The sequence below is a fragment of the Mirounga angustirostris genome, unplaced genomic scaffold (assembly GCF_029215605.1).
Source record: "Mirounga angustirostris isolate CCGP_5_RB_7025 unplaced genomic scaffold, mMirAng1.0.hap1 SCAF_2, whole genome shotgun sequence".
NCBI lineage: Eukaryota > Metazoa > Chordata > Mammalia > Carnivora > Phocidae > Mirounga > Mirounga angustirostris.
Window position 1 is genome coordinate 3769817 of NW_026991710.1, and position 22211 is coordinate 3792027.

Here is a 22211-nt window from a genome sequence, read left to right on the forward strand (position 1 = left end):
AGGATGTTCACAGATGGGATCAAGTTAACCATCTCAGGATGAGATCATCCTGGAAAGTGGCAGACAAGGTGCCACAGAGAGGTCGGGAAACTGAGGCACAGAGAGGGGAAGCAAACTGCCTGAGGTCACACACCATGCAGATGGAGTCTGGATCTAAGAGGGAGTCCATGCAGGGAGGGGTGCTGGCGGGGTAGGGGGGTGGGACCAGCCCGGCCCAAGATGAGCCCAGCTTTCCCTGGGGGAGGAGGGGAGACTGTGGGGCACTGAGCCCCCTTCTTGTGGACACCCCAGCGCAATGGGCTTCCCACATCTCAACATTCCTCTAGAAGACGATGAAGCACACGGGACATAAATCAATAAGCTGCATAAGCTCCTGTCTTCACAAATGAGAATCTGATGTGCTCTTTCCAGGGGAACCCCGAGGAGCCCTGTGAGCAGGTTAACTGGTCTCCAGCACGGATCCTGCCCATGCCAGCCAATTCAGGGTCTGGAGGAGAAGGGCAGGGCGCCCCCAGAGCCTGACCCTCGGCAGCCATGCTCCCGGAAGGTAGAGGAGGCTGTGTGGGAGGTGTCCCTCTGGGTGTGGTTTCCACACAGGAGAAGTGGAGGGGCCAAGAATGGCCAGGGAGCCCACTTCATGTAAACCCTTCCCCGGAAATGTTTCATGGCAACGGAGCTTACCCACGCATGAAAAGTAGCGAGTGCAAACTTAGGAGCAACTATGTATTTTCTGTGGGTAAAATCCTAAGGAAGCATATGATAATTTTGTCAGTGGTTACTGTATAAAGTAAGTGTGATTGCATCAGTGGGGGTACAGAGAAATAAGAGTGGAGGGATGACTATTCAGCCATAAGATAAAAGGAAACCCCGTCATTTGTGACCACAGGGACAGACCTTGAGGGCGTCATGCCCAGTGAGCGAAGTCAGAGAAAGACAAATACCCCGTGATCGCACTTACAGGTAGAATCTTCCAAATAAAAGCAAAGCCTGAGCCCACAGATACAGAGAACGGGTTGGTGGTGCCGGCGGCAGGTAGGTGAGGCGTGAAGGGGGTCAGAAGGGCCCAAACTGCCCGATACAAAGTGAGCGGGTCACGGGCTGCAGGGTGCCCAGAGTGGTGACACACTGGACTGCATGTCCGAACGCTGCTGAGAGAGAGGATCCCGAACGATCTCATCACGAGAGAGCATCGCTGTAAGGGCGTGTGGTGGCGGAGGGTAACCAGACGTACGGCGGCGGTCATTCCACCATAAATACAAATACCGAATCGTGATGCGTACACCCGAAACAGGTGACGCTATATGTCAATTACAGCTCAATTTTGAAAAAATGAATGGAAGGAAACACGGAGGATGTTAATAGTGGTTGGTTTTAATGATGGAGTTAGAAGTCATTTATTTTCTTATTTTAAATAAATGTTGTAGTTTAGAAGAGTTTTAAATTTACAGAAAAGTTGCAAAGATAGTACAGAGTCCCATAACCCCTGGCGCAGATTCCTCGGCTAGGATATCTCCCGTTTGTACAGCTAAGGAGCCAGCATCCACGCGTGGGTATGGTCTGAGCTACGCGCTACGTCCCACGAGCGGCTTTTCCCGGTCCGGGACCCCATCCAGGACCCCACATGACATTCAGGTGTCCCGTCCCCTGAGGCTTCTGGGCTGTGACTTTCTCCGACGTGCCTTGTTTTTCTTGACCTTGACAGTGTTGAGGAGTTCTGGTCGCGTATTTTGCAGACTGCCTCTGGATTTTGGCTTATCTACGCTTTCCTCGTGGTGACACCGAGGTCATGGGTTTCGGGAAGAAAGGGCACGGAGGTGAGGACCCTCCTCACTGCAGCAGGTCCAGAGAGCACACCATCGAGGGGAGACTCCAGCCCCGGTGCTGGCCTCGCTGGCCGCATGGTGCCGGTCAGGGCTCCCCACTGGAACGGCACTCCTTTGCTCCCCGCGTCCACGCTGTCCCCACGGAGGACGGCCCCATGCACAGCCCACACCTGCGGTGGGGAGGGCGGCTCCCCTCCTTGAGGGCCTTGGAGCTGCGAGCGTTCTCGTGAACTCTTCTGCATGCGAGACTGGTCTCTTCTCCTGCACTTACTGACTCAATCACTTACATACGTCACTATGAACTCATGCATATTTATGTTAGACTTTGAGTTGTAATTCAAGGCTGTTCTGTTATTTCGTTGCCCAAATGCTCCAGCTCTGGCTAGTGGGGGCTCCTTCTGGCTCCTGCGTTCTCCTTGCCATAACACCCTGCTTCTATTTCTAAATGTTGCTCTGCGCTGCACCTGGCCTCCCCGGATAATCAGGAGGAATGAAACAGATCACCCAGATTTCTCACACATCGTACTGGAGACAGCTTGGTGCACTCGACATCCGCCCAAACACGCAGGCCAGACTCTGTGCCCCACCCCAGGGCAGCCACCCACACGCCAGGCTCCTCAGGGCCATCCGGCCAGGGAAGCCCAAATATCACTCAACAAAACGCTTTCTCATGATGATAATTTCTAAATGTTCTTAGGCTGCAACTGTTGACTTGTCCACCTCCCCCAGTAGCTTGTGCCCTTGAGTGCAGGATAGCGACTTAACTCCTGTTTTTTCCGCCAGCATATAGCCCAGGCTTGACGTGGCGCTGTGGGTTAATCCCGCCTGAGGGATACTGACTGAATGCTTGCGCGCATGAATGAATAAATAAGTCCATCTCAATCTGTGATTCCGAAAGGAATTGCTCGTTCACTCTTCTCCTTTGGGAGGAAAATATTCCTAGGGATATGTAAGAAGCCTGGAGACTGGACGTCATAACAAATCTCATTCACTTCTCTCCATTACTCAGAGCTTCATACATCAGTGAAGACTCATTCATTCATTCATTCTTCCATAGTTACTAAAACCACAGAGTCAAGCAAAGACGTAGGTGTGCACACGGCTTTGTGGCAGCAGAGCTGGGGGGAAAGGGCCAAAAGGAGGGCTTCCTAGAGGAGGTGACCCCCAGATGAGCCTTGAAAAATGGATGGAAATTTGACTGGCAGACCCAGGGGAGGGTGTTTCATTCAGACAGGACAGCATGACCGGAGGGTGGGGTCCCTGCCCCACCTCTCGCCCCCACCTCAGGCACCATATGTCAGCCATATAGAGCCCTGCTGTGTTTCTCCAGCTCACCGAGACTGTTCACATCTTGACCGCCTTTCCGTGCACGGTTCCCTCTAGCTAGAATGCGCGGTGGGACCAAGACAACCCCAACCTCATCGCAGATAATTCAGAATCAGAGTTTACAATTTCAAAATGATACAAAATCCACATGTGATGAACTTAAAGCAGCTTCTTAAAAATGCTCAGAGCCCCCAATTCTGGGCCGCTTCCACAAAGCTGAATATTTCTCATTTAATTTTGCAGGTGCCTCCAGCATGAATTTATCCTGTTTTTATGTTGGGATGCCCTTCCCCTCTTTATCTGCTTGTCAAATACCTCCTCATCCACTGAGGCTCATTTCAAACGTCACCGCCTCCAGGAAGCCCTCCATGATACATGTCCTCCAACAGAGTTATTCCAGTACGTCCTCCGCCCCTTCCTCTAGCATCTTGTGCATTCATCTGCGCCAGCCCAACACTCTTAGTGTTCTCTTTGGGAGTCCGCCTCCCCCTCCAGGCAAGGCCTGTGTCTTTGTCACGGCCATGCCTCCAGCCGAGAGCACAGGGCCTGGCACCGACTGGGTACCACGTCCCAATAAACAAGTGTTGGTGCTACTCCCACACAGAATTAGGGTTCCGGGTATGGGGTCGCCTCTCCATCCCAGCCCTCCGTGATGGCGAAGGCCCCCCTGCAGTGGCACCACGGTGGAGAAACAAGAAGCCGAGGAAGTCATTCTGGCCGGGGGCCCAGCAATCTGGATCAGGGGCTATTTTAGGCCTCAGAGTGGGACAAGTAAGCCAGGAAAGATGGGGGATGAAAAAGTGCTGACAAGGAAAGGATTATTGGAGCAAAGAAAACAAATCAATTAGCACCGTGCTGAGTGGAGGCTGGCAGATTGTTCTTCCAAATTGGGAACCAGACTATTTCCAACGGTGTATTTTTACTGCATACTATTCTGGGCCAGCATATGGTATCTGCACTGGGTTCCGGGGGCCCACGAGGCTGGGTGTTTTGAAATCAGAGGCCACGTGTTGGAGAGAAATATGGGACAGGTTCAGAGGACTAGCGGCCAGCCCCTTTGAGCGTGGGTCCCAGGACTGGCCGTGTAGCCTGCGGGGCCCCAAATGCAGGGCTCCGTGCTCAAAAAGAATTAAGAATTTCAACACGGCGCAGGCAACCATTACAGCAAGCACTAGGTGTGGGTTGCACACCCCTAAAGCCCACCCCCATCATCCCAAAGCAACTCAGCTAATAAACTCAGGGACCTAGAGCCCCAGCGTCAGGGAGGCTTCTGGAAGTGTGGTGCCTCCGCCCCACCCGGGTCGAAATCTGTACTTTGTCCAAGTCCCTGGTGAGCCCCGAGCACCCTGTGCCATAGCTCCTGCTGGTTCTCAGCTCTGAGCCCACCAGCTCTGGGCCTCTGAGCACCCACATCCCTCGCCACATCCTTCCCGGGATTCTGTGGCTCACGGCGCCCCTCGGCAGCCACTCTGACGATGCTCCGCAGGGTGGGGAGAGCAGTGATGACAGCACCAGGAGTCCGGCAAGGTCACAACACAAGCACAGGGGGGCGAGGGACAGGCCGGCTCTGGGGGCACGCAGAGCTGGGCTTCATGGCCTCAGTTGCCCCCGCGAGCCGTGAGCTGTGCAGCCTTGGGAAAGTTACCTCACCTCTCTGGGCTGGGCGGGGAATCCCCGCTGCAGAGGCGACCAGAAGAGTCAATGCACAAAGCGTGTAGCAGACTTCGCCCGGTGCCTGGGACACAATGAGCATCCCGAACATGTGGGAGAACACCATACAGAACGACTCGGTTTATTGTCGCACAAGTTCTCCAAGCACCGCTGTGAGTCAGGGTCACGTTGTTGAGGCAGGTCATGGGTGGTGGTGCGAGGGACAGGAAGCGTATGGCCCCCTGCACTGTAAGACCCCAGGACAGATGTGGGCAGAGGGCAGAGAAGCTGCCCCGGGGGGAATGACCCCTCTCTCTCTGGGGCGTGGGCTGGGGCACGGCCAGAGAGGCCAAGTGCCTTGTGGAAGGTCACACGGCCGGCCGGGGTCCGTGGCCTCCTCTCTCCCGACATCCCCCGCCCGCACCCCTAGCACACATCATGGCCAGCGACCCGACTGCCCCTGCCCATGAAGGAGCAGCAAACACCAGGGTTCCCGGGGGGATGCACTTGGGAGGTCTAGAGACACCCTCCCACCTTCAAGGGCTACCAGGAGTAGCTGCCGGAGGTCTGCAGGTCCGTCCAGGGCTTTGGGGATGGACTTCTGTCCATGTGAAGGGAGGGGCAGGGGGGCTTTCTGATCTTCATCCATTCCTTCTTCCCTTTGGCCCACACTCTTGGTCTTATTCTTATAAAGCGTTAACTGACTCATCGAGCCGCACATCAGACCCCAGCAGGGAAACAAGCCCCCCAGGACCCGTGCTGGTGGGGGAGCTCACAGAAGACAGCGGAAGGTGTTTAACGGTGTGAGGGGTACACTGAAGCAGGCAACCCGAGGTGGGGAGCCCTCCCCTAGGTTGGAGTGGAGTAGACAAGAGCCTTCTGGAAGTTTCTACAGGAGATGCACTGCAGGATCCCGGTGGGGATGGGTCGGAGCGGGCCACATGCAGAAGATGCTCCGAGAAGACAGGGCAGACCGTGTGCCATCCTGACGCGGGACTCATGTCTCCCTCTCCACCCGGTCAGGAGACCTACCTGAATCTGGGGGCCCAGACGCCCTTATCTGACCCTCCTACACATCTCCGCTGGCCTGGACTCCGGTTTGGACCTGCCCGCCTGAACCAACCCCGCCCGTGGGAACCGCGTGGGGCCCCACCCCACTCAGCGCCAGGTCGCCTTCCCTGGGCCAAGACTTGCTGCTGCAGGGCTCCCGGCTCCTCTCCTCCGAAAGGTGGTGCCAACCTCCCAGCCTGCCTGGCCGAGGCAGTCTCGAACACCACAGCTCTCAAAGCTCCGAGTTTAAAAAGGGAAACAAACAGCATCCAGAAACTATTCCTCGCCTCTGCTAGAGCTCCCTTTGAATGTGCAACAGATCTCTGGCTTCCATTCAGAACTCCAACCAGGAGAGGACTTTTTATTTTAGTCTGCCCTTCCCCAAGTTTATCCCTAAAAGGGTCCCCACCCCGGCCCCCAGGATCCGTGTCATCTGCATTTACCTATTTAAAACCCAATTACCTGGTCTTTTCCTGGCCAGACAGATGTGCCCAGCGAGGGACACAGAAAACTTGGCTTTGACGCCAAGAGAGGCAGACAGCCGAGACAAACAAGTACAGCGGCATCCACCCTCCGGTCTTAAATTAGAAGCGGTGCAGAGCATCTCACACACGTCTGTGTGAGTCATGATGAGCAAAAATAACTCTCCTGCCCAGAGCCGCACTCTTGTGGATGGATGCATCCTGCTGGGATATTCAGCACGCACTTGGATCAGCTACCCAGAGTCGTTGGAGCTAATCACTTCATACGATGGTTTTGGTGTGGGTAACCAGGAGCACAGAAGAGGTCACAGGACACAGAGCCTGACTCTGAGGTGGTTCTGCCATCTCTGTGTTCCATGACCTTGGGCGAGTCACTCTCCTGGACCTTAAATTGGAGGCGGTAATCTCTTCTGTGCAGAGATCCCAAATCAGGTACACTATTTGAAGGTGTTGGAGAAATACCCAAGGGCTGATCATTATTTTATGCTTTCTTAAACCAGAAAGATCTATCATTGGAAAAGTCAAGGATAATCTGAGTTTACACAAACGCAAGCCTACTGGAAACCCTTCAGTGTCGCTCCTGGGGATGGCATTCACGACACTGTCCCATGACCTCACCCTGCTGACCTCATCATCACATGGCCTGAGTTCCCGCCCTCCTGAATGGCCTCCAGTCCCCCAAACTTCCGCTCAGCTTTAGAATGCTTCCCTCTTTGCCCAGATGCCCTTGGTCGTCTTCCCTCCCACTGCAGTGTAGGCTGAAGCCTGGGGCAGACCAGAGGCTGACGTGGAGGCCATGAAGGTCATCCGGGTGAGACAGCCCCGTGACGTCACAGAGGAGAGGGCAGATTCCAGCACATGGCTGAGCCGGGAGTTCAGTGGGTTTGGTGCAGAATGAACAGAATGGGGAAATTTGGGAACTCGCCCAAGCTTCTGGCCCAGCTGATGGAGGGGAAGGCATGAAACGAAGAGCTGGCTTAGGGCAGACAGGGGTATGGCCCGTTGGACCCTCATGCTGGGGCAGCGGTTCCTGAGGGACACCTGGTGGAGGAAGGGGTGCAGAGGTTGGACATCTGGGGTGAGCTCAGCTCCCTGGAAATCTGCACTGGGGGCAGGTATTTGGAAGTCACATGGGCTGGGGGTCCAGGGAGTGACCCAAGTGCTGAGCTGGGGTGGGGATGGGGAGCCCTGCCAAGAGGAGCCCATGAGGAGGGGGTGGGGCAGCGGGAGAGGCAAGCGCCTGCAGGCCAACAGGGGAGCCCCCTCCCGATTCCTGCCCCGCACCTCTGCCTGCCCACCTCCCGTGGGTGGTAGCCTAGGCCCAGACCCCAGCCCTCCCTCACTCAGCCCTGCTGGCCCCAGGCTCTTCCTGTTGGGGCTCCCACTCTGAGGGGCACTTTCCTGACAACAGGGCAGTCCCTCAGCTCAGAGACCACCTTCTGGGGGCATGGGGGACCCTTCCTGGACATGCACCTAAACGGGCCCTGATGCCAATGTTCTCTGTGGTCTTAAAAACAATTATTAACACTCTCTGAAAACATCCATTTATAGTATTATTTTTTTAATTGTGGCAAAGATACATAACACAAAACTTACCATTTTAACCCTTTGGGCATACGGTTCAGCGGATTAGACATAATCAAGGTGTCATCAGCCATCGGTCCCAGAGCCTCTCCATGCTCCCCAACCAGGTCCCATGCCCTCCCTTCACATTCTGTGGCCCCCCCCATGACTGTCTGCCCCCCCCCCCCGAGACCATGCTATCGGGAACACATCCTCCATCTTGCTTACTGCTGAATCCCAAGCCCCCACCTGGCACATGGCAGGTGCTCAGCCGACAGGTGCTGAACACTCTTGACCAAATATACTGAAATCTCATTTCTGGAAAATGTTTAACAGATGAGGGAGGGAGGCGTGGTGTGTGTGCTGATAAGCCCTTCTGAGCCCCCCCCACCCCGCCTCCTGGGACTGAGCCTTCCGACCCCCGCCTGCAGCTCCCCCATCAGCTGTCAGCCTCCCAGTCCCTGCTCAGATGTCCCAAGTGCTTCTGGACCAGCCCTGACCCTCAGAAGTATCTGGAACTATTCCACCCACTATAAGGAGCTGACCTCGTTCCCTTTTCCTCAGGCCAACCCACGGCAGGCCTTACTTCCAGCCACTGTCTCATCAGAAAGTTTGCTCAGTAGGCTCTGGCCCAGGTCTTGGGACTTCTCAGCCCTTACCTATCAGCATCCAGGGGTCTTGCTAAGACCCCAAAGTGGCTCTGAACTTGGCCCCGGCACATGGCTTCTCATTTTTCTGTTACAAGAGCGATGAGGTGGGGGACGTTTCTGTCTCTATTTTATAGACAACACCCAGAAGCAAAGAGGGGGAAAGGACCTGCTCAGGCCCACACAGCCTGAGAGCCGTGACCCTGGACCGAGCCCCCACTCGGGCCACCTCCACCTGCCTCCGTGTCAACACTCGAGCTGACGGGCATCCAGCACAATTTAGGAAAACGTCCACACAAACACAGTTATGGAATGGATTGTCAGGAAAGCGCTGGCTCGGGCTTAATTACTGGCCCGACAATCACTCACATGCCAGGAAATGTCCCCAAGAACATTTGTAAATTTAACAGAGGCAAACCTTTTCCCTTTGGCCAGAGGCTGACTTGGAATATCTTGTGTCTGATCGATAGTAACTAGATAAGGCAAACATATTTCAGGCCATAAAAAATAGCTCATCACCACTATTTTATAGACTTCATCTATTAATAATCTTGTCTGCCACATTTGTGAAATGAGAGGCCCCCGCGGCCCCTCCCCCATAATTATTGATGAGCTCTGTTCTCTAAAGGGGCTCACACCGAGGCTTTGGAGTGAACATGGTCTAATTGTGTTTTGTTTGGCTGTCTGAAGATATTTTGCAGACAAAGCTAAAAGCCTGCTTGCTGGGGCGGAGTGTGGCAGACGGCTAATTCTCTGGCGTGACTGGTTCTGAAAGATTGTCTTTTATCAGGACGGCTGCATTAACTATGTACGATTAGATCTGTGAACAATTTGCTCATTCATCTGCCCCCTAATTGAACAGCAGCTAGAGGATGTTATGTCAGTATCTGCCACGCCTCTTCAGCGGCGACCCGGCAGCCTCCCGAGGAAAGATGGTGGCTTTCGGAAGTAACTGTGGGATCTCTGGAGGCTTTCTCTCGAAACATTTGAGAACAGAGACCAAGATAGTATTGCATGCGCTGGTCAGGTGGGTGAAAACGTCACATGAGAGTCAACTAGCCGTCACTCTCCTCACCTTCCCTGGAGGTGAATGTCTGACATGAACCCATGTCTACAGCGGGTGGTCAAGGCCACGGTCATCAGTGTGAGGACTGTTGACATTCGGTGGTCACAGAAGCAAGTAAGGAGGGAGCAGACAGGCCTCAGCTCGGTGAGGAACCCGAATTCTCTCCTGGCAAGCCCCGGCAAGGTCTCGTAGCTGACATCACCTTGAATCACGGCTCACCTGATTGAAACGCTCCTGCGTTATATAGAGTAGATAACAGCATGGGTCGTAACATGCTCGTACATAGCATGTATTGAGCACTTACTGTATACCGGGCACTACACTGAATGCTCTATACATAGTTGAACAACCCTCCAATGAGGTATTTACTATTGCGGCCCCTGTTGATGGATGAAGCAAGAATACCCAGGGAGGGCAGTAACCACACGCGGGTGGTGAGCTGGAGACAGGCTACCGCCAAGGTGTCCAGGCTCTTCCTTGCACCTGCAGAGAGGGGTAAGGGGTGCAGAGTGCTTTTCCCGTCACTGTTCACTCGGGCGTCCACGGAACCCATGTCAGCTCGTGCTGGGGACAGAGTGGGGGCAGCCTCATTGTCCCTGGCTTCATGAAGCCCACAGTCTTGTGGTGACACCGTGACCAAAGACACACATAAACAGACAATCATGAGCCCTAACGAGGGCCCAACCATTTAACAATTTGGGGGTTTGTCTAGGAGGTACTGGCAAGGCCAAAGAGAGAGTGAGACGGGCCAGATCCAGCAGGAGGATGAGGAGGCCATGGCAGAGGAGAGGGCTGCAGATGTAAAGACGGTGGAGGTAGCAGGACTGGATGTCCACTGGGTGAGGCAGATGGGAGTCTGGAGGAGTGCCTGGCTCTTGCCTGCAGTACTGAGAGGAAAGCAGTAAACCAAATGGGCCTGGTGCCTCTCGGTGCTGGAGAAGAGCCTGTGGAGACTGAGGAGTGAGCAGGAAGGTGAGGTGAGGACCAGAGAGGACATTGCCAGGGAAGCCACCGGCCAGTGGCAGTGCTACTAACTGTCAAGGCGGGGGACAAGGGCCCCCGGGCATCACTGATCATCAAAGGCGGGGGGCTGGTGTCCCCGGGCATCACTGACCGTCAAAGTGGGGGACTGGTGTCCCCAGGCATCACTGACTGTCAAAGTGGGGGACTGGTGTCCCCGGGCATCACTGACCATCAAAGTGGGGGACTGGTGTCCCCGGGCATCACTGACCGTCAAAGTGGGGGACTGGTATCCCCAAGCATCACTGACCGTCAAAGTGGGGGACTGGTGTCCCCGGGCATCACTGACCATCAAAGTGGGGGACTAGTGTCCCCGGGCATCACTGACCATCAAAGTGAGGGACTGGTGTCCCCAAGCATCACTGACTGTCAAAATGGGGCACTGGTGTCCCCGAGCATCACTGACCATCAATGGTGGGGGACTGGTGTCCCCAAGCATCACTGACCGTCAAAGGTGAGGCACTGGTGTCCCTAGGGAAGGATGGTGTGAAGGATGGTAAGGGCTTTTCCATCCCTTCTTTCTGTCTTCTTAGCCACGTGCCATCAGTCACCAGTGAGTCCTGTGGCGTCTACTCCTTAGGGTCAGGGAGTAGCCCTAGGGTTGGCACAGACGCCTCCTAAGTGGTGGGGAGCTGAACAAACACACAGCGATAATGGGAGAGACGAGTAGTCTCCTCTGTCAATTCCTTCTCATCCTTCCACCAAAAATGAATGATGATTTAATTAAAGTTCTTGGGGAAAGAGCTCTGGAGTAGGGATTTCCCGAGGGCTCTCGGTGGTCACATGGAGACCGATGTGAACCGAGGCTCTGGTTTCCAGTGTAGACCATCAGTGTGGATGTTTCCAGATGGAGAAGTATGGACAAGCACCCAGCATGCAGGCTCCCAGGACCCCACCCCCACAGCACTCACAGTGGAGGCCTGGCCGTCCCCCTTCCCACAGGCACAGACCAAGGAGAAGGTGGGGCTCCAGACCTGGAGAGGTGGAGGGAGGCAGGTCCAGCCGTCTCCTGTCACTCAAGACAGTGACACCCAGAAATAGGTGGCTGGCCAAGTTGCAGGGCTTCAGCTGGTGCCAGCCAGGCCAGCACACTTCTGATACTGGCATTGCTGAAACAGTGTCCCTTGGATACCTCTAGTGACGAGGGGCTCCCTACCTCACAGACAGCATCAGATTTTTCTTTATAACAAGCTCAACTCTGCAAGGCACAGAAAAAAGGGCTTTGGAATCTGGCAGACCTCCACTGACTTCTGGTCATGCGCATACAGCAGTGTGACCTTGACTCAGTTCAGTGGTCCCTGGAGCCTGGATCCCACCCTTGGAGAAGGAGTGGGGGTACCACCCCCCCTTCCCCCGCTCCTCCCTCTGGCCTCTCTCTTCTACCAAGCCTCAGGTTGAAGCGGCCCCTGCAGTCTGGTGAGGAGCACTGGTGGTGGTCCCTGGCTTTCCTCGATGGCGGCTCTGTCCCCCTTGGGAGCCGACCTGGGTGAGGGGCTGCACCTGGGACAGGACAGGGGTATTTCTGGACCCTACTCAGACCAGAATGCCATTAAACTCCCACACCGTCCCTGATGTACTGATTAATAACGCACAGATTGCTGTGACCGTGTGCAGATGTGAGCGTGTGCAGAACTCACCAGGCCAGCCGGTCATCACGGCAATGACATTGACCGTGGTAGTAACAATAACGAACAGAAACAACAGTAATAGGAATACCGTGCGTTCGGGGGGCGCTCACAGAGGGCAGACGCTGCTCTGAGTGCTCTGTGCGTGTTCACTCACTGGCTCCTCCCAAGAGGCTCTTCTGTGGTTACCCCCGCTTTGCTGAGAGGTGAACACCCTGCCCAAAAGTCTGTCAGCACGTAGGAGGCCAAGCTTGCGATGGACAGGCTCTAGTGCAGGCTTTCTTTGATCTGATGTATTGATTGGGTTTCTATATAAGATTGTTTGGCAAAAGGATTTGATGTTAAAGAACATATTTCACCACCTTTGATTTTATCCAATCACCACCCCCCTCAACACACACACACACACACGCACACACGCACACCCTGTGTTTTGCAAATGAGAGGCAACAGGGTCAAAGGAAGGCTTCTGGAGACCAAGGAAAAATCCCTGCTTCTGTTGCTCCTGTTAACCAAGTGCAGCCCACGGGCTGGGTCTGGGCTGGGCAGCCTGCCCACACCCCTTCCAGGCCTGGCCACACTGCCCAGGGCAGACAGAACTGCACCCAATATGGGACATGCCTGAGGGTCACCAAGGACCCGGGAGCCCCCACCTCATGCAGCCAGAGCTGGATGAGACCCCGATCTCTGTGCCCATCTTATTCACAGCCAGGCACCACCCCCTCTCTGCTGGCTACTGCCTCTTGGTGGTGAATTAATGAGGGGGGTGGCAGACAGGGAGACAGGGGAGGGACGGCCGGAAGTGGGCCCCTCAGGACGGTCTGGAATCCCCGGGAGCGAGAAGCAGGAGAGCCGGGGAGACTGATCTGCCTGCCTGCCCAGGTGGGAGACGGCAGCAAAGCAGTGAGGAAGAGACCCCTGCCGTGGGACCCTCAGTCCAGGTCTTTCCGCTTACCGACCCTCAGGCCTGCCATGTCCAATCTGTAAGAAGAGAGCAAATAACTTTTCTGCCAATCTGCAAGCCAACCTACAGAAACCAAGACGAGCCCAGCTTCATCAGCAGCATCAAGCACCTGTAACACACGCCAGGTTGGGGGTGCCTTTGCCTCAAGGCTGAAATTGTGGTGAGTACCAGCCCCTTCTACCGTCGGCGCCGACCACCAACATCTCACAGCTGACCCCTTTCCCAGAAAATTGCCCTCAGCTGACAGGAGCCCCTCACCCAGGAAGTTATACCCTCCCCTGGTGGTCCATGGTCAGTGCTCCATGGGGGTGGGGTAGGCTGGCCTCCTTGCCTCAAAGAGGGCAACTCTGGTTTGTGCTCCTGAACTTGCTGCAGATCAGGCCTAGGTCTGAGTCTGCCTGAGAGCACGTCCTTCCTCGGCTGCTTCTTCCCTCAGGTTCCTCCTGAGTGTTTACCCTCAGCACATCAGCTGCACCAAATCCTTGCCTCAGGCTCTGCTTCTGGGGCACCTGACCTCAGGCTGCTTCATTTTCTCCAAGCAGCCATCTCCCCAGGCAGCGGGAAGCTCCTGAAGAGCAGGGGCTCTGGCTGTCTCGGCCACTCCGTGTCCCCAGGGTCTGGACATGGCAGGTAGGAGTCCATAGTGTGCACTGTGGGAAAGGATGAGGACCCACTGTGAACACCTTGGTCCATTGGAGACTAGCAGCCACACAGTGAGCCACGCCATGTAATAAAGCAAAACTCTGTTCTCAGCAAAAACAAGGGCCATTTATGCCCTATTTTTAAGACCAAGGAAAACAATCAATAGTGATGTTGTGGGAGGGGGTTGATCTGGGCAAGCAGGTGACCCTGTATTGTTCTTCTCCAGCAGGAGCAAAACTTTTAGCAGGAAAAGAGGTACCAGGGTTGAGAAATGCCCAGGGGTTCCCCAGCCCAGGACACAGAAGAGGAGGAAGAGGACCAGGAGCTGGTGAGAGACTCCTACAGATGCAGCTCTGCTTCCAAAGTGGGGGGGAACGACGTGTCTGGGCCTGGTGGGGGGAGGGCTGACAAAATCCGGGCCAAGACCACTTCTCATGGTGCAATATCCTGAGGTGCTTTAAATCACACACACGTCACACACACACACACACACTATTACGATCCTAAAAGTGCCCCTAACACAAGCACATTATGGGACATGAGTAGCAGACTGACACTTGTTCTTGGCAGAGCTTCTAGATGCCCCTTAGGAGAGCAAGCAAGGAGAGCGCACCAGATGGTTCCTCATCAGGACGTGGAGCAGGGAGGGCAGTCACCGAGTCCAAATGCCTTACTTTATTGTTGGGGACACTAGTGTCCAAGCGGGGAGAGTCACCTCTCCACAGTCCACACCCCCGGGGCCTGAGCTGGGACTTCTGGCTGGCTAACACCGACACCAGGACAGGAGGCCCTCCCCACAGGAGACTTTCCCTCCTGTCCCTGGGCACGGACTGAAGAGGTGGCCAGTCCAGGGCAGGTTTTGCTGGCCAGAAGGCTTCTAGGCTATTTGAAGAGAAGTACCTGCTGGGACGTACCATGAGGACGTGGGGTGGCTGGACCGGGGTGCTGATTGGGCACAAGGGTGGAGTGCTTGGGATGTAGCAGCACAGAACTGGCTGGTGCCCTTGATGTGGGGTCAAGGGTGACCTCTAGGCTTTCAGCCTGCCTGGGCGTGGTGCCTCCCTCTGGAGAGATCTGATGCAGCATGATGCGTCTGAGATGCCCTTTAGTAATGACTTCCCGGTGTCTCGGGGACAGCAGGAGACCAGAGTGTGGAGTTGAGGGTGACAGCAGGGCTGGCAGGTTAACTGGGGTGTGTCGTGGTATGTGAAGCTATGGGACTGGCTAGGGTCATGAGGAGAGGGGGACAACCAGGGATTGGTGAACATCCCACCCTCACAGCTATGAACCCCAGAGGGAAAGTCCCAGCTGAGAAGGTGAGACAGAACGGAAGGACAGCGGGCAACACAGAGTAAGCATAATTCTCCCCCTCTTACAGGTAAGGAAACTGAGCTTAAAAGACTCATCCCCAGAAACACAGCCAGGGAGGGTGGGGCCAGATTTTGAGCTCCAGGTTCTTGACCTTGAACTTCAGAACCAGAAGTGTTGCTTGGAATACCCTTCCCTCTTACACATGGTCAACACCTGTACATCCTTCAAAAGCCAACCCAAATGTCCCCTTGTATGAAACCCTCCCTGCTGCATTATGGTGACCAATCCCCCATCGTAGTTCCGTTGAAGCTTATACACACCTCCATTTTAGAACTTACTCCACCTCAGGAGAGCAAGTTTGTGATCTAAGTGGTTTGTGATCTAAGTGTGCTGTGAGCTCACACATTCCTCAGGGAAATGTGTTCTATTCCTACCCCATCTCCCTGCTTGCCCAGAAACTTGGCATATGAGGAGCTCTATAAGGCTTGTTGAATGGAAGGAAGGCAGAAAGGAAGGAAGGCAGGAAGGCAGGAAGGAAGGAAGGAAGGGAGGGAAGGAAGGAGGGAAGGAAGGAAGGAAATATGGAAATATGTATGTATAGATGGATATATGGGTGGGTAGGCAGGTGTATGTATGGATGGGACAATCAACAGACAGCTAAATATACAGATAAATGGCACTTGGGTGCCACTGGGTGCCACTTGGGTGGGTGGGTGGATAGATGGATGGTAGGTAGGAATGGTGAAAGATGATAAGATTTGTAGTCAAAACATTCAGAACTTGGTCCTAGCCTCACTCTTATGGGAGCTGCCTGGCAGGCACCAGAAGAGCCCAATGGCTGGGCCCTGGGCTCCTCATCTTTAGGGGCGACCAACTGTTTATTCTGGGACTCTGCGAGGCTCAGAGTGGCCGTGAGGGCAGCTCAGGGAGCGCACGGGGCTGCAGACTCATAAGGCAGCCCCAGGAGCCTGGCACGATATGCTCCACTGTGGAGCTCTCTTTGCCAGAAATCACCTCCAAAATGTACATCAAGGGGACATAATTTCCACATGGCTGGCTTTAAAACCAAGTAATTAAGTGGTTTTACAGTCAGTTTTTAAAACAAGCTCTTTAAGTTTTGAGTATAAAGCATGTCCCTATAATAGCCAAGTTGTTCTGTTTTGTGATTTCTACTGCAATGGATTTTATAATTAGGCAGAAGAAAAATCTATCCAGGGCTGAGGCTACTTTCTCCAACTCACTTTTTGGCTTGGTGGGACCTAACCAACTCACAGAGATGGGGCTCCCTCGGGACCTGACCCAGGCAGGAGCCTTGTTGGGGTTCATGGTGCTGAGGGTGACGGACGATGCACAGGGCAGCCTGGCTGGGTTGGAGGGATGGCGAGGGCTGCGGGCTGTGAGTGTGCATGTGCGCATGTGAGTGTGTGTGCATCCCACCCAGCCTGGATGGGGAGAGTCAAGGAAGCCTCCAGATGAAGGCTGTTCTGTAGCTGGGGCTGTCATTGTGGGGCAGGGATGTGACACAGTGGTCCTGGGGTCATCCAGCATGTTCGACCTCATTCTGCTCCAGGCCTCCTCCTGGAGGCTGGAGTCCAGCCGAAGCAAAGGTTGACAGAAAACACAGGATGCCTATTCTAAATCTGAATTTCTGATAAGTAAGCTTTTAGTATTTCCCCTATGTTGCATATTTTTAGTATAAGGATGCCATATTTGTGATATACTGAAAATAATTTATCGTGTATATGAAATTTAAATTTAACTAAGTGTGTTTTGTTTTTGCTCAATCTGGCAACCCTGTCAAGGACTCAAGCCACTAGGTGGATGATATAGGCCTGTTGCTCACCTCTGGCCAGCCCTGAGGCCAGCAGTGGCCCTTCATTGCCTCAGTGGTAAGCACCAAGATGGAGGAAAATTCTTTGGATCTGTGGCAGCTCAGAGGAGTCACCGAGCCTCCCTAGGGGAGTTAAGGAGGACTTCCTGGAGGAGGTGTCCTTGAAGGAAGAATGAGTTAGTTGGGAACATTATTTTAGGAGAAAGTTATTTCAGGTGCTGGAAAAGTAACATTGGGGGGCACAAGGACACTTGACTGATATGTTAGGAGTCGGGGGGTATTGGGACTGAGAAGGGGCAGGGAGATATAACACCCTCCCTCTGAGATTGCCCAGGATGCAATATGGCATTATTGCCTGACCAAGGACTTTAGGCACATTTTAAAAGGTGGAAGTAGCCCCCAGGGCATGTTCCTTGAGGAATGGTTAGCGTCTTTATACCTGGAAAAAGATTCCCTTTCCTCCAGGCCAAGATAGCTCACTTCGGAGTTCATAGCCTGGCAAGTAGATTTTAACCCCATTCACCCACAGTGAAGTGCCCTTGTGCAGTGCACAGCCTGCCCAATGATGTGTGGTGGCCCTGATTTTAAGCCCCACATGGGTGCGTCCTTGTCTCTCTTGCTCACTGCTGCATTCCCAGAACGTACAGCAATTTCAGATAAATCTCTGATAAATCAGTATTGAGTGGGTGAGAGTGAGTAGATGGATGGATGAGTGGATGGATGGATACATGGGTGGATGCATGGATACATGGATGGATGGATACATGGATGGATGAATAGATACATGGATGGATGATGGATGGACAGATGATGGATGCATGGATGGATGGATGGATGGATGGATGGATGGATGGATGGATGGATGATGGATGCATGAACAGATGGATGGATGGATGCATGCATGCATGCATGGATGGATGGATGGATGGATGATGGATGCATGAATAGATGGATGGATGGATGATGGATGCATGGATGGATGGATGGATGGATGATGGATGGATGGATGGATGATGGATGCATGGATGGATGGATGATGAATGCATGGATGGATGGATGGATGGATGGATGGATACATGGATGATAGAGAGAAGGATGGGTGGGTGATGAATGGATGGATGGAAAGAGGGATGGGTTGAGTGGTTGAGCGGATGGATGAATTGCAAATTCCAGGCTGGCAGGATCCAGACCCACCATCCAGGGCCTCACATCTAGGTGCTGAGCAGCAGCTTGCAGTAGGAAATCAAGGAACAGCGGTGGAATTGGAAGGACTCCCATTTTCCAGGGCCTGGGATATTTCCACAAGCAGTTTTCCTAAGAGTCATGTCTGGCAAAACGTGTGGGATACATGTGCTCCTTTGGTCTTTAGTGGGCCCCCTTCTCTGAGGCTAACCTCGGAGTTATGTGTATATTGGGGATAGACTGTCCCTTAGTTGGTGGATGTGACTTCCCACCCTACTGTGAGTGGGGACATAAGCCTCCAAGGGACAGCACAGAGATGACTGGACTCAGTGGCCCCCTGGAGCAGCTGTCCACTGCCTCTTTTGTTGCCATCCTCTCTTCTCTGTCTTATTCATCGGGTTATTCAGGTCATCTTAGAAGTCCCCTTGCACACACGCACACACACAGAGGAGGCACCAGTTGATACATTTTAATCCTTTGTGTGGAATAAAGGTCTATTTTTCAGGCAGCTGACCATGCCTGGGATCCCCAGTGCTTGTTATGTATTTGACAAACACTCCTTCTGCCCAGAATGTTAGGCTCCCCCTCAGAGCGTAGTGGCCGCAATGTCTCCAAGCCTGGCTGGCCCTGGGACCTGTGGCTCCTCTCTGGGAGGGAGGCGTGCGGAGGAAGAGCCTTGCCCTCAGGTGCAGGGGGCACTGGCCTGAGGCCTTGGTCCTAGCCCAGCTTGGAGAACAGCTGCCCCCTCCCCTGCCTCCCCTCCCTCTCCCCACCCCTCAAGTTATAGTTGTGTTTTCTTGCAGGTGTCGACTGTGGGGCAGGCTCTGTACCAGAGCTTAGCTTGTATTATCTCCCTCGTCCTGGCAGCTACCCGTGGCGCGGGTTTAAATGGTATAATGGATGTGAAAGTACACGGCAAATTGGAAATCGCTGTAGCGATGTGAAGGGTTATTACTGATAGCACTTTCTCCCAGCACACCGGGCCCTTGATGGAGAGCCGAGGTGTGGGTTGGCAGCAGGGGGCAGGGGGAGGGTTCCTGCAGGGACCTGAACATTCCACCCAGTCAAAAGAGGGAGGACGAGGACAGCACAGCAGGCCTGGCTCTTAGGACCTCCCGTGGGCTGCAAATGACAACCTCCTCCCCACGTGCAAGCACCTGCTGGGAACACTGAGGGGCTCAGGCAGAGGCCTTTCGTTGGAGAGATGGACACGGGCCAGTCAACTCCCCCTGCCCCCACACTGGCCTCAGACAGGGTACAGGGCCGCAGGAAGACATCACTCTGTGGCCCTAGGGATGCGCAGGAGGAGAGGCGTCTCACCCCTGCCTCATCCCTGTCTCCACGCCCTCTCCTCCCTCCCAGGCCTGAGCCACCCTACATTCACCCCAAGGCCTCTAAGAAACCATCTTGGATCCCTATTCTGTCCTGTCCGGGTGACCTCATTGTGTTATAACAAAACTCCACAATCTAGCCAATGCTCCTCCAGCCAGGCTCCCTCTGGGCTCTAGACAGCAGCCTGGCAGCCCTCCGGCGCCGGCACCCCACGCCCCCACACCCCGGGCTCCTCCCGGGGTGCAAAGCCAAGCACATCCCATCCCCATGTGCCCTTCTGTTCTGCATGTGCTCCCGACGTGACAAATGAAGGGCAGAACAAAGAGTAGAGCCCAAGGGCACCTGGGGGGGCTCAGTGGGTTAAGCATCCAACTCTTGATTTCAGCTCAGGTCATGATCTCAGGGTCATGGGATCGAGCCCCGAGCCAGGCTCCACGCTCAGCAGGGAGTCTGCTGGAGATTCTCTCTCCCTCTCCCTCTGGCCCTCTCCCTGCTTGCACGTGCTCTCTCTCTCTCACTTAAATAAATGAATAAATCTTAAAAAAAAAAAAAAAAAGCAGAACCCAGAGCCTGCGGCAAGTGGGACCCCTGCTCCTGCCTCACCTGTCTCCTCGGGGGACCAGGCTTGGCAACCTTGCTCTGAAAAGAGCAGAGTCAACCTGTTAGCCCACAGGCCACGGGCCCTGGTCCTAACCACGCCACTCTGCCATGGAGCCAAGTGCGGCCATGGCAGTTTATAGACAAACAGCAGTGGCACGTGCGGGTGAAGCCTCATGGACGTCCGCGAGCCGCATGGTCAGGGCGGTGGCGTCTCTGCTCCAAACGTGCACGTGAGCGTGTGAGTCGCGCAGCGGCGGAGGGCAGGGGAGAAACGTCCCGCACGCCCCCAGGCAGGCACAGCTGGGCGCTCGTGTCGGATTTCTGGAGGGGCTCAACAGTGGCAAGGGACCTCCCACGAGGGCACCCCCCAGCCCCCACGGGTCGATAGCTCCGAGGCCCACGCTCCTCCAGGTTTTGCTGACTTCCGAGCTTCTGGCTTCAGGCCACGCTCCACCAAATGCCACGGAGCACCAGTTACGTGGCAGGTGCCATGGCAGGTGCCACGGGGCAAGGTGCCAAGGAGCTCAGGGTCTCTATCTCAGGCAGCTGCCCGCAGTGGGCCCCTACTGCTGCTGGGTGCTGTGCTGAGTGCCGAGAGCACACTGTCTAACCGAATTCTGGGGCCGGTGGGCGCACCACCCCCCGTTGCTCCCGCACCCAGGTGTGTGCACAGGTCCGGGGGGCGGGGGCCTGTGGGCGGGCCGCTGGAAATCTTTATGAACGCCAGGAACAGAAACAAAAGAGCACATCCGAACCTCCCCCTCCCACGGCACCAAGTCCTGCGCACCTGGGGTTAGCTGCTCACACCCCTCCCCGCTTCCCGCTCCCCGCACCCCTCCCTCAGGACCAGGCAGGGGCTCTCTCCCCGGGGCTTTGCCAGTCCCAGCACAGCCACGTCCTGACGCATCGCGTCTCCTCACGGGGGGCCTCGGTGGGACCAGTGGCGCTGGACCCTGCTAGGCCTGAACGCTTCCGGAGGCTCATGGGAGCACGGAGCGGCTGCCTGGGGCAAGTGGGCATGGCGTGCACCATTACACCCCCACACACACACACACATGCAGGGCTGAGGCGGGGGGCAGTGTCCTTGACCTGTAAGGCCCCCTCTCCTGCAATCCCCACCGACCACAGCTAACTGCATCTTCTGAATACATTTGATGTCCTGCAATTTCAGAGCTGGAAGGATTTCCAGAACAGTCCCCAACACTGAACTTCACTTAGCACGTCTTGCAATAATTAGTCTGGGGCCCCGAGGAGGCAGTCGGGGAGAGGGCATTAGTGGGCTAGTCATCGGCCTCAGATTGAAAAACAGGCCCGCAGATGATTATGGTCACAAATTTACTGGAGCTGATCGCCTCGAGCACAATTGCCAAATAATGAAGGAAAATAAGATGCCAAGTTGCATTAGCCAAAAATAAAGTACAAAGCGAGAGACAGATCGCCTTTGTGCTCAGAGCCGGCAGCGTCTGCCCAAACTGGCTGGCGGGGTGCGGAGGGCGCCGGCTGCGGATGCGCAGAAGACACAGTCAGCCAGAGGCTGACCGGCAGAGCCCCTCACGCCGGCTCGGCCCCATCCACCTCCCAAAGCTTGTCCTGAGTGGACAGGAGTGGGGGGTGACTTGACCAGCCCCCAGCCCATGCCCTGGAGCCCACACCCATTCTCAGCGCTGCTCGGGTCCTGAAGCCTGCATGCTGGTCATTTATACGCGGCCCTGGACCAAGGACCCACAGCAGGACACGGTTCCTGCCCTCCGGAAGCTCGGGGTACAGAAGAGGAAAAGCCCTTGATGACAAAGTGGGGAAAGGACATAAAGAAGAAGCCCCGGGGCCTGTGGGACAGAGCCCAGAGGAGGAGTATCTAAGCCTGCAGGGCGCCATCAGACAGGGTTCCTGGAGGGGGTGGGAGCTGAGTGGAATGTGGAAGACCTCTCCAGGGGGAGCAGGGGAGAGGGCGAGGTGGGCAGGCCCCACAAGCGTGAAGGTGGCCTGCCAGGGTGAAGGTGCCCACGCAGGGCTGGAGGGCCAGAGGAATTCTGCCCAGCTTCCAGCCCCCACGGGCCACCATCACAATTTACAAGAACATCAAAGTGGGGCCCACCA

The 22211-nt window shown here is 55.0% G+C and overlaps 1 protein-coding gene across 1 annotated transcript in view; it reads right to left on the bottom strand.

Annotated features, from left to right (window-relative positions):
• SORCS2 (sortilin related VPS10 domain containing receptor 2) overlaps window positions 1-22211 on the bottom strand; it is a 451696-nt gene that overhangs the window by 78599 nt on the left and 350886 nt on the right. The gene's annotated exons all lie outside the window — the stretch shown is intronic.